The sequence below is a fragment of the Gracilinanus agilis genome, chromosome 2 (genome assembly GCF_016433145.1).
Source record: "Gracilinanus agilis isolate LMUSP501 chromosome 2, AgileGrace, whole genome shotgun sequence".
In the NCBI taxonomy this organism is placed as follows: domain Eukaryota; kingdom Metazoa; phylum Chordata; class Mammalia; order Didelphimorphia; family Didelphidae; genus Gracilinanus; species Gracilinanus agilis.
Window position 1 is genome coordinate 298,410,618 of NC_058131.1, and position 12,969 is coordinate 298,423,586.

Consider the following 12,969-nt stretch of genomic DNA (forward strand, 5'->3'; position numbering starts at 1 on the left):
AGTGGGGTATTAGCTGCTGGAAGTTAATGAGGTCCCGAATTGGAGTACAACCAGATTAAAATGAAAAACGAACCACATTACATTCGGTTTCTACAATTACTATCAGTTGGTTGTAATATAAATATGCAAATTCCCTAAACTTGAACTTTAACATCCTCTGTAGAGACCATTCATCTCTTTAAAGTATTAATTTAAGTTGTAAAAGGGTCCATACATCACGCCATGTCATTTTGAAAACAAATATTAATCAATTTTACCCTCGGAATTGCCGCGGTGGAAGTACAACGTCCATTATTTTGGAACAAGGCAGTGGCGAGAAATTTACATATTCATCCTCCGCTTAAAGACTCATATGGTAATACAAGTAGAACATAAGAAATTCCACAAGCTGAAGACCTTATCATCATCAAGGCCCTGGCCAAAGGCATCTTCTGCATTCGCCACGCGCGGCTATGCAGATGAAACGTACACACCTCCCTCCATCCTATCTATATAACCTTGAACGCAGTGACAGCAAGCATGTACTCATAAGTTTTCTCTACCCATCAAATACCAAAGTGCAAGAAGAGGCTGTAATCACGTCAGGTTTGGGGAGTAGCAGCTGCTCCCTCCTTAGTCTCTGCCCCTGAGAGGCCCTTGGTCTGAATACACGGCACTAAGCAAACTTTTCTTTCTCACAGGAGCTGAAGTTGGGGAGGAATGAGGACAGAGTTACTGCCTCAGTGGCTCTGCCAGAGTTGGGGGAAGCCCATGAGACGAGGACCATGGTAGTTCTGTGGGTAGCCAGGGTACTAATAGGAGTGGTGGGGAGTACAGACAAGAATGACCTTCTCTGGACGGAAGCTAACTTTTCAAAAAGTAAAGCTCATAGGATTATAAGATCATAATTTTAGAGCTATACCAGGCCTGAGAGAGTATCTTAGACCAGAGGTTCCTGGCCTTTATCTTATCATGGACCCCCTTTTGCAATCAGGTGAAGTCTAAGAACCTCTTCTCAGAACAATGTTTTTAAATGCATAAGACTTCAAAGAAAACCAATTATATTGAAATATAATTATCAAAATTAGAAGGAAAAAATAAGTACATGGACCTCTAATCATCCAACCACTTCAACTTTATATGTGAGAAAACTGAGGCTCTGGATGGGGGAAAATGTCAGTAGAAGCAATATTATATCACACTGCCTATCTAAAGACACTCCTATGTGACCAACATCATCATTAGACATTTACTTGTTATTTTATATAAAATAACAAGGAAATACATACATATATATATTTGAGAGAGAGAGAGAGACAGAGACAGACAGAGAGAGAGAGAGAGAGAGACAGAGAGACAGAGACAGAGACAGAGACAGAGACAGAGAGACAGAGAGAGAGAGACAGACAGACAGACAGACAGACAGACAGACAGACAGAGAGAGAGACAGAGACAGAGAGACAGAGACAGAGACAGAAACAGAGAGACAGAGAGAGAGACAGAGAGAGACAGAGAGAGACAGAGAGAGACAGAGAGAGAGAGAGAGAGAGAGAGAGAGAGAGAGAGAACACTATATGGCACCTCCGTTGTTTCTCAATCTTGTCGTAGGTGGATTTTGAAGGTAATATCCAAGCTGCCCAGATTTATAAGAGGGACAGTAATAGACAAAACTTGTCAAGGACATCATAGTGGTTTGCTCATGTTCCTTCCTTCTTCCCACCCTGCCCCTCACCTGAACCATCAAATACAATCCCAGGGAAGATACTCTGGACTCCAGGCCTACCCCTTGGCCTATGTGTGGACACTTCCTCCTGCCACAAAGAACCCCTGTCCAGACTCTCTCACTGCAATTTACAATCACATAATTCAAAAACTATTTTAAATTCCACATACTCCATGAAGCCTTCTCCAAGCTATTTCTTTCTTAAGTTCATAACAATCTCTCTTTTCTGCAGACTCCTACAACACCCAATCTCTCCCACTTAGTTGGCTCTTATCTTTTCATTGATCTTACCTTTTTGGTTAGATTGTAAATTCATCCAGGGCAAGATCCATGCCATATACTTCTTTTGTAGTGCTCACAAAACCAATCCATACCAGGCACTCAATAACTCCTGGCTTGATTGATTGGCCAAGTCATGCTTGATGGAGAGATAGGCAGCCAGAGGGATGAGCATCATTAGTTCATCCAGTGTCATATGTTGCCTGACCCCTGACCATGACTGGGATGTTGTTTGGAACTTCTCTCAAGCATCTGAAATCATGTGCTTCATACCGCTTGTTTTTTGGACCCTTACTTGACCTGGTGCCAGACTTCTTAGGCCCACAGAAAGAATTTGAAAACTGGACCAAAAAAACCTCTAAACAAATGTGATGTTTCTCTCCTTGAACCTCACCTCACAATGATCATTCAATTCAGCTCAACAAATGTTTACTTTGTACCTATTATATGCCGGGTACTGGAGATACAAAGACAGAATTAAAACAGTCCTTTTCCTCAAGGAGGTTATATCTCTCCCAGCTGCCTTGCTACCCCAAAAATGTACTTGGATTTTTGTTTGTCTTTTCAAACGTGTCTGACTCTTTGTGACCCCATTGAGAATTTTCTTGGTAAAGGTAATGGAGTGGTTTGCCATTTCTTCCCCAGTTCAATTTACAGATGAGGAAACTGAGGCAAACAAGGTTAAATGACTTATCCATGGTCACATAGCTAGCAAGTATCAGAGGTTAGAGATTGAACTCAAGATGATGAATCTTTCTAACTCCAAGACCAGCACTCTAATCACTGTACCACCTAGTTGTCCTTGAATTTACTCTTATATAAATGCTTTTGAAAATGATATCTCTCTAGTAAACTATTAAGATGTCTGGTACAAAGGACAGGTACCAAACCTATGAATTAATTGATAAAGAGAATACTCAGGTGACCAAATGCCCTCTACCGATATAGATCAACACCTTCTCTACAACTTAGATTCTTAAAGTATTTTCTAGACCACTGAGAGGTTAGGTGGTTTATCCAAGGTCATACTATCTGCATATGTTAGAAACAGAACTTAAATTCAGATCTTTTTATCTCTGAGGTCAGATCTCTATCTAGTGAGTCTCTCTGTGTCTGATGTAGTAGGTGTTTTTTTTTTTTTTAAGCACTTACTACATCTTAGAATCAATACTGTGCATTGGTTCTAAGGCAGAAGAGCAGTAATAGCTAGGCGATGGGGGTCAAGTGACTTGCCCAGGGTCACACAGCTAGGAAGTATCTGAGGCAAAATTTGAACCCAGGACCTCCTGTCTCTAGGTCTAGCTCTCAATCCATTGAGCCATTTACCTGTCCCTGTAATAAGTTTTAATAAATGCTTATTTATTGTTTCATCATCATAACAATTATCTCTCTTGGACTTTTATCAAGTTCTATTGTGTATTGTAGTTATTTATATATATGCTATTTCTCCAACTAGTCTATGAGCTTTCTGAGGGTAAGAACTATATCTAATTTACTTATGTGTTTCCTTCCAGAAATAGATATATGATAGTTATGTAGCAAGAAGGGAGGTAGGGGGAGATAACAGATGGGAAACCTGACATAGATAGTCCTATAATACATTTTTTAAAAACTACCAAAGATGGTTTAGGGAAAAACATGGATAGGACTCATAAAACATGAGAAGGCATGGACACGTTAGATCCAGTGGAGGCAGTGTCCACATCAATGAAATTATAAGTAAATCATTGTACTAAAACTATATCTCTAGGGTCAGTTAGGTAGCAAAATGAATAGAGTGCCAGGCCTGGAGACAGGAGTACCTGGATTCAAATCTGGCCTCAGATATGTCCTAGTTGTGGGACTCTGGGTGAGTCACTTAATTCCGATTACCTAGCTCTCACCACTCTTCTGACTTAGAACTGATTCTGGGATAGAAGGTAAGGGTTTAAAAAAAATCATCTCTCTGCTGGCACCAAGCACAGAGCTCTACATGCAACAGGTCCTTGATAAATGCTGACTGGACCCAATTGGGTTTCCCTCAAGAAACATCAGAGTTAGAAAACTGGCTTTTACTTTATACAGATACCCTCAGATTTAGATTAACTAACAGTCAGTACCAAGGTCAGGTCTAGGTGGCTAGGCCATAGCAATTGCAAATCTAGTTGGAAAGCCAAGTCCATGTAAATAGAACTGTAGACAGACAGGAAATTTCACTTTTAACCCCATGAGTTCAGGTAGCTCCTGGCCATAACTGATTTAAGCAATCAGCAGCCTTACTGAGGATTTCTGATTGGTTCATAGGGCAGCACCTTAGCAGAGTATGGGAGAAGAGAGGCAGGAAAAGAGAGCCATATATAGGCAGAAGGAGAATTTCCAGATGAGAATCTGCAGGATGTAGAAGATTAGGACTTTTATCTATGTCTTATCAGTTATCTACAATCATAGAACTTTAGGCTTATCTGGTGGCTTTGCTAAAATGGGGGTAATTAAAGCATACTTCAGTTTTGCCAAAGACTTACCCTGGTTTCTCCCTATCCTACCTCCAATACTCACACTCTCACTCTCCTTTTCCCTCTCTCCCTCTCCCCTTCCCCCTCTTCCTCTCCACTCTCCCTCTCTCCCTCTCTCCCTCTCTCCCTCTCTCCCTCTTCCTCTCTCCCTCTCTCCTTCTGTCCCTGTTTTCCTCTCCCTCTCCCTCTGTCTGTCTGTCTGTCTGTCTCTCTCTCTCTCCATCTATCTATCTATCTCTCCCTCCCCTTCTCCCTTTCTATCTATGTCTCTCTCTGACTCTCTCTCTGTCTCTCTCTCTCTCTGCAGACTCTTCCAGTGACCTCAGTTCAGTCCAGAATAGCAGTTCTTTTTATTATTTCTACCTTCCAAAGAGGTTTGAAGCACTTGGTGATTTTCAACATGGTGGCTGTGCCCAGTCAGACTGTCCTGTGACACAGAGTGATTTCTTTATTTAAACCTTTACTTTCTCTCTTAGGATAATTCTAAGACAGAAGAGCAGCAAGGGCTAGACAACTGGGGTTAAGTGACTTGCCTAGGGTCACATAGCTAGGAAGTATCTGAGGCCAGATTTGAACCCATTTCCTCTTGACTCCAGGCCCGACACTTTATCCATTGTACTACTTAGCTGTCCCTACTGGGTGATTTCTAAACCCATAGGATTCCCACATTTCCTGAGCACAAGAGATAGGGTCTGGATTACTCCAGTTCAGTGATACCAAGGGCCATTGGGAGTCATCCAGTTACAATGCACAGTGCTCCTACGGGGGTTTTACTGGGAAGAGAGGGTACTCACCTCTTCAAGAAAAGTGCACTCATTATTTAGCCTTGTTACATAAAAATATTTTTAAAAATCAGGAAAGGGGCTTTAATATGGATGTATGATAGGGGGAGGGGATAGCTTAAAAAAAAAAAAAGAGCTAGACTCTTCAAATGTGAATTATGTCCCCAAACCAACAGACTGCGTTAGTTTACATTGAAGTATGGAAAGGAAGGATAGGCAAGGGTATGATATGTCAACATAAATTAATTTCATTCCTCACAGAATTATGTAATAGATGTATGTGTCACCTATGATATAGTTATCCAATGAGCCGCGAGTAATTCTACATTTAAGATTATGCAATCTCATATATTTAGATACATTTAGAAAATGTCTATGCAGAGAGAGCTAAGCTAAAAAATCTAGTTATTAAACAAAGCTTAAATATAATAATCCCTGTCCTTGTGGAGCTTATGATGAGGAAAATGAAGCAAACAGGATTAAGGATTATCCAAGATAACACAAAGTGGAGTTGTCTGAAGCCAGATTTGAATTCAGGTCTTCCTGCCTCCAGGCCCAGTTCTCTATCAGCCTCACCACTGAAGATATTAGAAAACAATATGCTGTGAATATGTCTTTAATTTTGTGATTTAGTGCTGTGATCCCACTGTAGCTATAGATTGGCAACTTATTGTCTTAGAATTGATTTGATACATCTCTGTGTTCATCCCTGAAAGGGGAAAGAATATCATTGTCTTGTGTTTGATTAGTACTGAATGTTTAACGGTCTCCTCATCCTCATGTTGATGTCCAATGTGGTTGAAGAAAATCTCTGTTCTTTCCCCTTTACCCAAACCCCACACACACACACACACACATGCACATACACACAAGCACACACACAAGAAATAATCACATAAGATTAATGGGCAAGGCACAGGAATTAGAGTCAGAGACACTGGGTTCAAATTGTGGTCCTACTAGCTTGATTAATTTTACTTTCTCCTCATTTCCCATTTTGAACCCTGGAAAGATTCCTTTCCTATGGCTTTGCTTTATTGTTTGGTGACTTCACCCAACATTATTTCAGAAAGGGCTCCAACCATGCTTTATCACTCACCACCTCTGACCCAGTTCACTCTCCTGTCTCATTCTGCTCCTGATCCACTGCTTTTCTGATCTGAGGAACATTCCACTTTGAGGCACTGCCTCAACTACCAACTCTGCTACTTACCTGCATTACACTGAGTAAGTCATTTCAATTCTCTGGGCTTTCATTTCTTCCTCACTTTTAAATAAGGTAGGCTGGGCTATCTGCTCTTCTCCAATGTTCTTCCATCTCTACATACTATGATCCTCTTCTTGGTAGGTCATCTGCTTTCAGGGTACCCAATATCATTATTGTACACATGGATAGATAGTCCCCATATAAGCACTTGAAAAATAAAGCACCTTTATTAACCCACAAATATTTAGTATGTATATGTTGTATGGAAAGCATCTTATAAAATATTCTTTAACTAGGGTCCATGAACTTAAAAAAATGCAATGTCACATTTCAATAGAATGAGTTTCCTTTGCAATTCTGTGTGTTTAACAGTAATGCATTTTAAAACATTATTTTGAGAAGAACGTCATCAGACTGTCAGAGGAATCCTTGACGCAGAAAAGATTAGATTATACACTATACAAAGCACTTTGGGTCTCTCTCCTCTTGTAGAATATAAACTTGATTAACATCCAGAAAACAACTAGTGAATAATATTTGACAATGTAGCCTTCAATCAGCTGACAAGCTTTTATTAAGCACCTACTAAGTGTCAGACACTGTCCAAAATCCTAGTGATACAAATACAAGAGTGAGCACGTCCTTGCTACTCATTAATCTTACAGCACATTCCACTGGGGAGATTCAATAAGTACAGGGATAAATTAATGTTGGATTTGTTCAAAATAACTGCAAAGTGATTCAGAAATGGGGGAGTCCAAGGATATGAACAAGCAATTTTCAGATGAAGAAATCATAGCCATCAATAATACCATGAAAAAATTTTCCAGATTACTTTTGATTAAAGAAATGCAAATTAAGACAACTCTGAAGTACCATCCTCAGACCTATCAGATTGACCAATGTGGAAGTAAAGGAAAATGGGAAATGTTGGAAGGGATGTGGCAAAATTGGGGCACTAACACATTGTTGGTGGAGCTGTGATCTGATCCAACCATTTTGGAGGGCAATTTGGAACCATACCCAGAGGGCTATAAAATTGTACATATCCTTTGATCTGGTAATGCTACTACTGGGTCTATATCCCAAAGAGATAATAATAAAAAAAAACAGAAAGGACTCACACAAAAATATTTATACCTGCTCTTTTTGTGGTTGCAAAGAATCAGAAAGTAAAGGGATATATATCAACTGGGGAATGATTGAACAGATTGTGCTACATGTTGGTAATGGAATACTATGGAGCTATAAGAAATGATAAGCAAGATGGTTTCAGAAAAAGCTAGAATGATCTGCAGGAACTGATGCAGAGTGAAATAAGCAGAACTGGGAGAACATTGTATACAATAACAGCAATATTGGACAATGATTATCTGTGAAAACTTGACTCCTCTCAGCAATGCAATGATCTGAAGCAATTCTGAAAGATTTATGACTGGGAATGCTCTCCACCTCTAGAGAAAGAACTGTTGGAGTCATCTTTCACATCAGTGTATTTTTGTTTTTATTTTGGGGTTTTAGTTATATATGACTTTGCTCTTATAATAATGACCAATATGGAGGTATGTTTTGCATGACAATAAAAAATGGAAAAGAAAGAAATGGGGGAATCAGGAAAAACCACCTTATGAAGGTTTTTTAATGTAAAACAGAAAGAAATTTGTGTTTTATCTTAGAGGTAATAGGGAGCCACTGAAATTTCTTGAACTAAGGCCTAACATTCTTTCCTTCATGCCTTAGGCACATCAATTTAGCCAAGGACTGGTGATGACTTGTAGACAAAATAAGACAAATCAAAAAAAAGAACCATCAGGAGACTATTGTGAGAGAACAGGCCAAAGGGGATGGTGGTTTTGACTAGATTCATTGTAGTATGAATAGAGAGAAGGGGATAGAAGTGAGGGGTGTTGGGGAGGTATAATTTGCAAGATCTGACAACTTGATTAAGCATGAAAAATGAGTGAAAGTGCAGAGTGGAAGATGGCTCTTAGCCTTCAAACCTGAATGACTAGAAGAATAGCAATATCTTTGGGAAATAGGGAAAATTAGAATTAGGGAAGTTAGAAGAAGGAGTGTTTGGGGGGAGAAAGATAATGAATTTAGCCTTAAGACATATTTGGTTTGAGATACCTATGCATAGTATATAGGTAGAGAACTCTAGGAAGCAGTTGGCCATTGAAAGTATTAAATCTTGTGGCAGGAATAAAAATAGAATACATCAGGACCCAATTCCCATCTCATAATGAATTAGGCTCTGGCCATCTGGCTATGCTGACAGTCAGGGACCTGGAGTCAGAAGAAATCTCTCTTCAACACTTATTAGCTATGTTACCAGGTACAAGTCACTTAACCTCTCTGAGGATCAGTTTCCTGGTTTGTATATCAGGGGAAAGAATACTTGTCTTACCATAGAATTGTTGGAAGGAAAATGCTGGTGAGTTTTTCATATTAATTTCATATTCATCTTTCCAACAACTGGGACCACAAAAACTTTTTGGTATTAACTTTCTCCCCACAGAGAATTAAGTCATTCTAAATCTTTGGAGCATTAATAGGAAATTAATATGAACTTTTGGGAAAAGTCAAGAGAGAATAAAAGGTTTGTATCCAGTAAGCTAATGTTTCATAGAGATTAATTAAGTTTTCTGGTTCCCTTTATTCATGCAGAAAAAGAAAAAAAAAGGTAGGGGGAAACCCCCTTAGTAACCACAACTTGAAAGGTAATGAAGGACAAGCCCCTGGCTAAGGTCCCAGAGAAAATTAAGTTTAAAAGAAAATGGACTATATAAATTTCATATCCCTATCACTAAAGCATGGTGAAACATGGTGGCATCTGGCAAACATGTCCACTCATTTTTCAAATGGAATCAGCTTCCTCTGAAGCAGCCTTACAGACCAAGAAGGTTCAGCCCAGCACCTTCTTAATCTGTGCCCTTTATCCTAGCCCTTCACTCTACCCTCCAGTTTGTTTCAATCACTCTAAGTGAAAATGTTGGTTTTAATCTTGTTTTTTGTTTGTTTGTTTTTAGGGGGTGGTTTTTGGCCCCCAGACAAGAGGGACAATGAAGTCTGGGCTCCGTTGCTATCCCATTCCTCCTCGGCATAAGGCTATTTTCCAAAGATGAATGAGAAGCAGCAAGTAGGAGGGAGGGGTTGGCTTTTTATTTTAAGTATTTGAAGCCATGCTGCCTTCTCTGCTTGGCACTCCTCGACGTGCATTTAGACATTTAACGTATTCCCAATATTAAGGCAAACTAGACCTATTAGACAATTACCTAAGGGAGTGGGGAAAGTCGACTGTGCACCATAAAGCCAATGAAGTTATGACAGCCCTGGCCCAAGAGGAATCAAAGCCGAATAAAACCTGTCGGGGCAGCAGACAAATGATGATAAAGTGATGGCTTTCACCAGCACTCAATGGAAATTGACAAGGTGAACCTCCCCAACTAATGAACAGATCCAACCTTTGCTACCAATGAAATGCACGGCAACTTTCATCTCAATAAGGATCAAAATAAATTTGCTCCCACATTTGAAACTATACAGGCGGGCAGCAGAATGACAGGCTTCACAGACTCTCGCGGGGGCCCCAGGGGAGCCCAAGGCAGGCAAGCTGCCGCCGCTGACTGGATCCCAGGTGCACCCATTTGTACTGACATAACAATACCTACTCTCCCCCCCCCTTCCGCCCCCAATTGAATTTCAGATGGCACCTACGTCACAGAGACCCTAATAATACCAAATGCAATTGTCTGGATGACTCCTATTAGATTCGTGCATTTCTGGATTCTTATAGAGTAATATCAGTTTACCGAACAATGACAGCGTGACAGACACCACAGCATTGAAGGAACCGGAGCAGGAAAAAAACCCAGCAGCGGCAGCAGCCCGCCCAACACAATGGACCAGCTGCACATTAATAAATATGTAATGTTTGATTAAAAATATGGATAGTATTTTTTTCCCTCCCCAAATGCCGACAAGCCCCGAGGCGGAAGATGCGATCTGGCGCTCGGTGACGGCTTGCTTTCTTGCTTGCTTTGAAAATACCAACTCAAATGTTTTCCTGTCCCAGCTGTTTCCCATTGTTCGTGTTTATCAGCTCGAAGGGTGAACAGTGGAATAAAAAATACGCTTGCATTTCAAATGTGCCAGTCAGTCAATCTATTGTTAAAAGAAGAAAGCTTAATTGTCTCTGCTGGCAAACTTCTTTTTGGTGAATGTCCAGTTTTTAAGAAAAGCTATTCAGCTGTGCAATTTGTTTAATGCATGCAGAGAAAAGCATATAAAATCACACGTTTTTTTTTGGGGGGGGTGGAGGGAGAAATTTTTAAGAGGGAGTTACATATATAGATGTTCTTGAACTCGCACACTGGCCACGGGAGGCATCCTCAGCCCTCCCTCCCAATCCCCTCTTTGGGAAGGGAGAGGGGACCCTAAGAAGGTCCCCACCCAAAGTCCCCAGTTCTGCCAGTGCAAAGAAGGTGTTCACTAGGAATTTCTGGCAGTGCCCAACCCAACTCTCCCACAACTGGGACCACAAAGACTTTTAAAGGGTAGCAACTTTCTCCCCACAGAGAATCAAGTCACTCTAAATCTTTGGTTGTTGCTGTTTTCTCTGTAGATTACATTAAACCACTTTGTGCTTTCTAGGACTAACTTCCATCCAGCAGAACTTCTGGAGTTAAAGAGGAAAAAGCTAATTCTGGCAAGAAAGATTTCAACCACTGAAAGATTCTTAGAATGGCTTTAATTACTGACAGGCTTGACAGGCTGCTACTTATCTGTGGCAATTCCTCTGGTGTGATTTGAGGGACTCTGAGAAGATGAGCGGCATTTGTTTCTTTTTCTCCTTTACCTGATGACTCCATCCTGAAATTGCTTTCAAGAAAGACAAGTCTTTCTTTCCAGGGCAAGAACAAAAATCAGGCAGGCTTAAAATTTAATCCTATTAGGGGCAGCTAGGTGGCTCAGTAGAGAGAGACTCAGGCCTGGAAAAGGAGGGTCCCAGGTTCAAATATGAACTCATTTCTTAGCTGTGTGACTCTGGGCAAGTCATTTAACCCCCGGCTGCCTAGCACTCTTCTGCCTTGGAACCAATATTTAGTATCAGTTCTGAGACAGAAGGTACAGGTTAAAAAAAAAAAGAATTTGAAGAATTTATTTCTGGGTGAGGAAACACAAGAACTTGAATTCACACTAAGATGTAAATGGCTGGCAAGAATACTATGGGCCCCTGATGGCCATTACCTATTACCCTATTATCCAGGGACCAATCTAGATAACTCTTTCAGTAAACAGTCAACAAGTCAGTGGATACAAATTCAGTAAACAGTCAACAAGTCAGTCAATACAAAATTACTATGAGCCAGACACAAAAGCAAAAACAGTTCGTAGCCTCAAGGAGTTTACATTCTACTACAAAGCCATTACTACTGTGGCTTCATGAAGATAGAATTTTAACCACAGCAACATTCAAAGGCTTTCTACTACATATAGAATGGTTGGAATCTAAGATAGGAGAAAAGAATGCCCCAAGATTATAAGTACTGTTTATAATGAAATATGATTTAAAAAAAAAAAAAGAAGAACTGATCAGAGATGCAGACCTGTTAGGAGGGTTAGATCTGTATCCCAGCAAAACTTATAAATGGTGGGGTGACAGGGATGCAGGGGGGAGAGACCTGTGTATTACCCATTGAATTGGCCAAGACCCAGCTGCAGAACCAACAAGGAAAGATGGACAACAAAGAAATGATTGACTGCTTGGTGAAGACAGTCTGCACAGATGGCTTTTTTTGGCATGTACCAAGGGGCAGCAGCAAACCTAACCTTAGTCACCCCATCAAGCTGGCAGCCAATGGCTTCTTCTGAGAGCTGCTCTTAGAAGATGGGATGAAAAGTTGTTGCTGATGCTAGCAGAAGCTTGGATATGCCAAGCAGTGCTTACTTCTCCCATGGAAATAGTGAGGAACCAGCTGCAGCAATAAAGGTCAGGCACTGTTAACAGGTTCCCTTATCAGGTTCAATACCACAAATTCTGTCTCCTCCCTGAAATGTCCTTCTGCCTCCAATATCATCTGTGATCTCTTATGAACTAAAGGCCTAAATGGCCTCTGTAAGGGTCTTGGTGCAACTTTGATGAGGAATATTCCTTTCTTGGTCATCTATTTTCCTTTGTTTCCCAACCTTATCAACCTGAGGTTCAACAAAGTTACTGGGAAGGCCCCCTTTGTCCATTATTTGCATCTAGTTATTTAGCAGGATCTCTAGCTGTTTGTGCAATCTCTTGGATATTTTGAAAATATGAATTTCAGGGGGCAGCTGGGTAGCTCAGTGTATTGAGGGCCAGGCCTAGAGATGGGAGGTCCTGGGTTCAAATCTGGCCTTAGATACTTCCTGACTATGTGACCCTGGTCAAGTCACTTGACCCCCACTGCCTAGCCCTTACCACTCTTCTGCTTTGGAACCAGTACTTAGTATTGATTCTAAAACAGAAGGTAAGGG

At 40.6% G+C, this 12,969-nt stretch overlaps 1 pseudogene; it reads left to right on the forward strand.

Moving 5' to 3' along the window:
• The first annotated feature begins 8,009 nt into the window (after positions 1 to 8,009).
• On the forward strand, positions 8,010 to 12,764 carry LOC123233660 (annotated as a pseudogene).
• Positions 12,765 to 12,969: the final 205 nt, after the last annotated feature.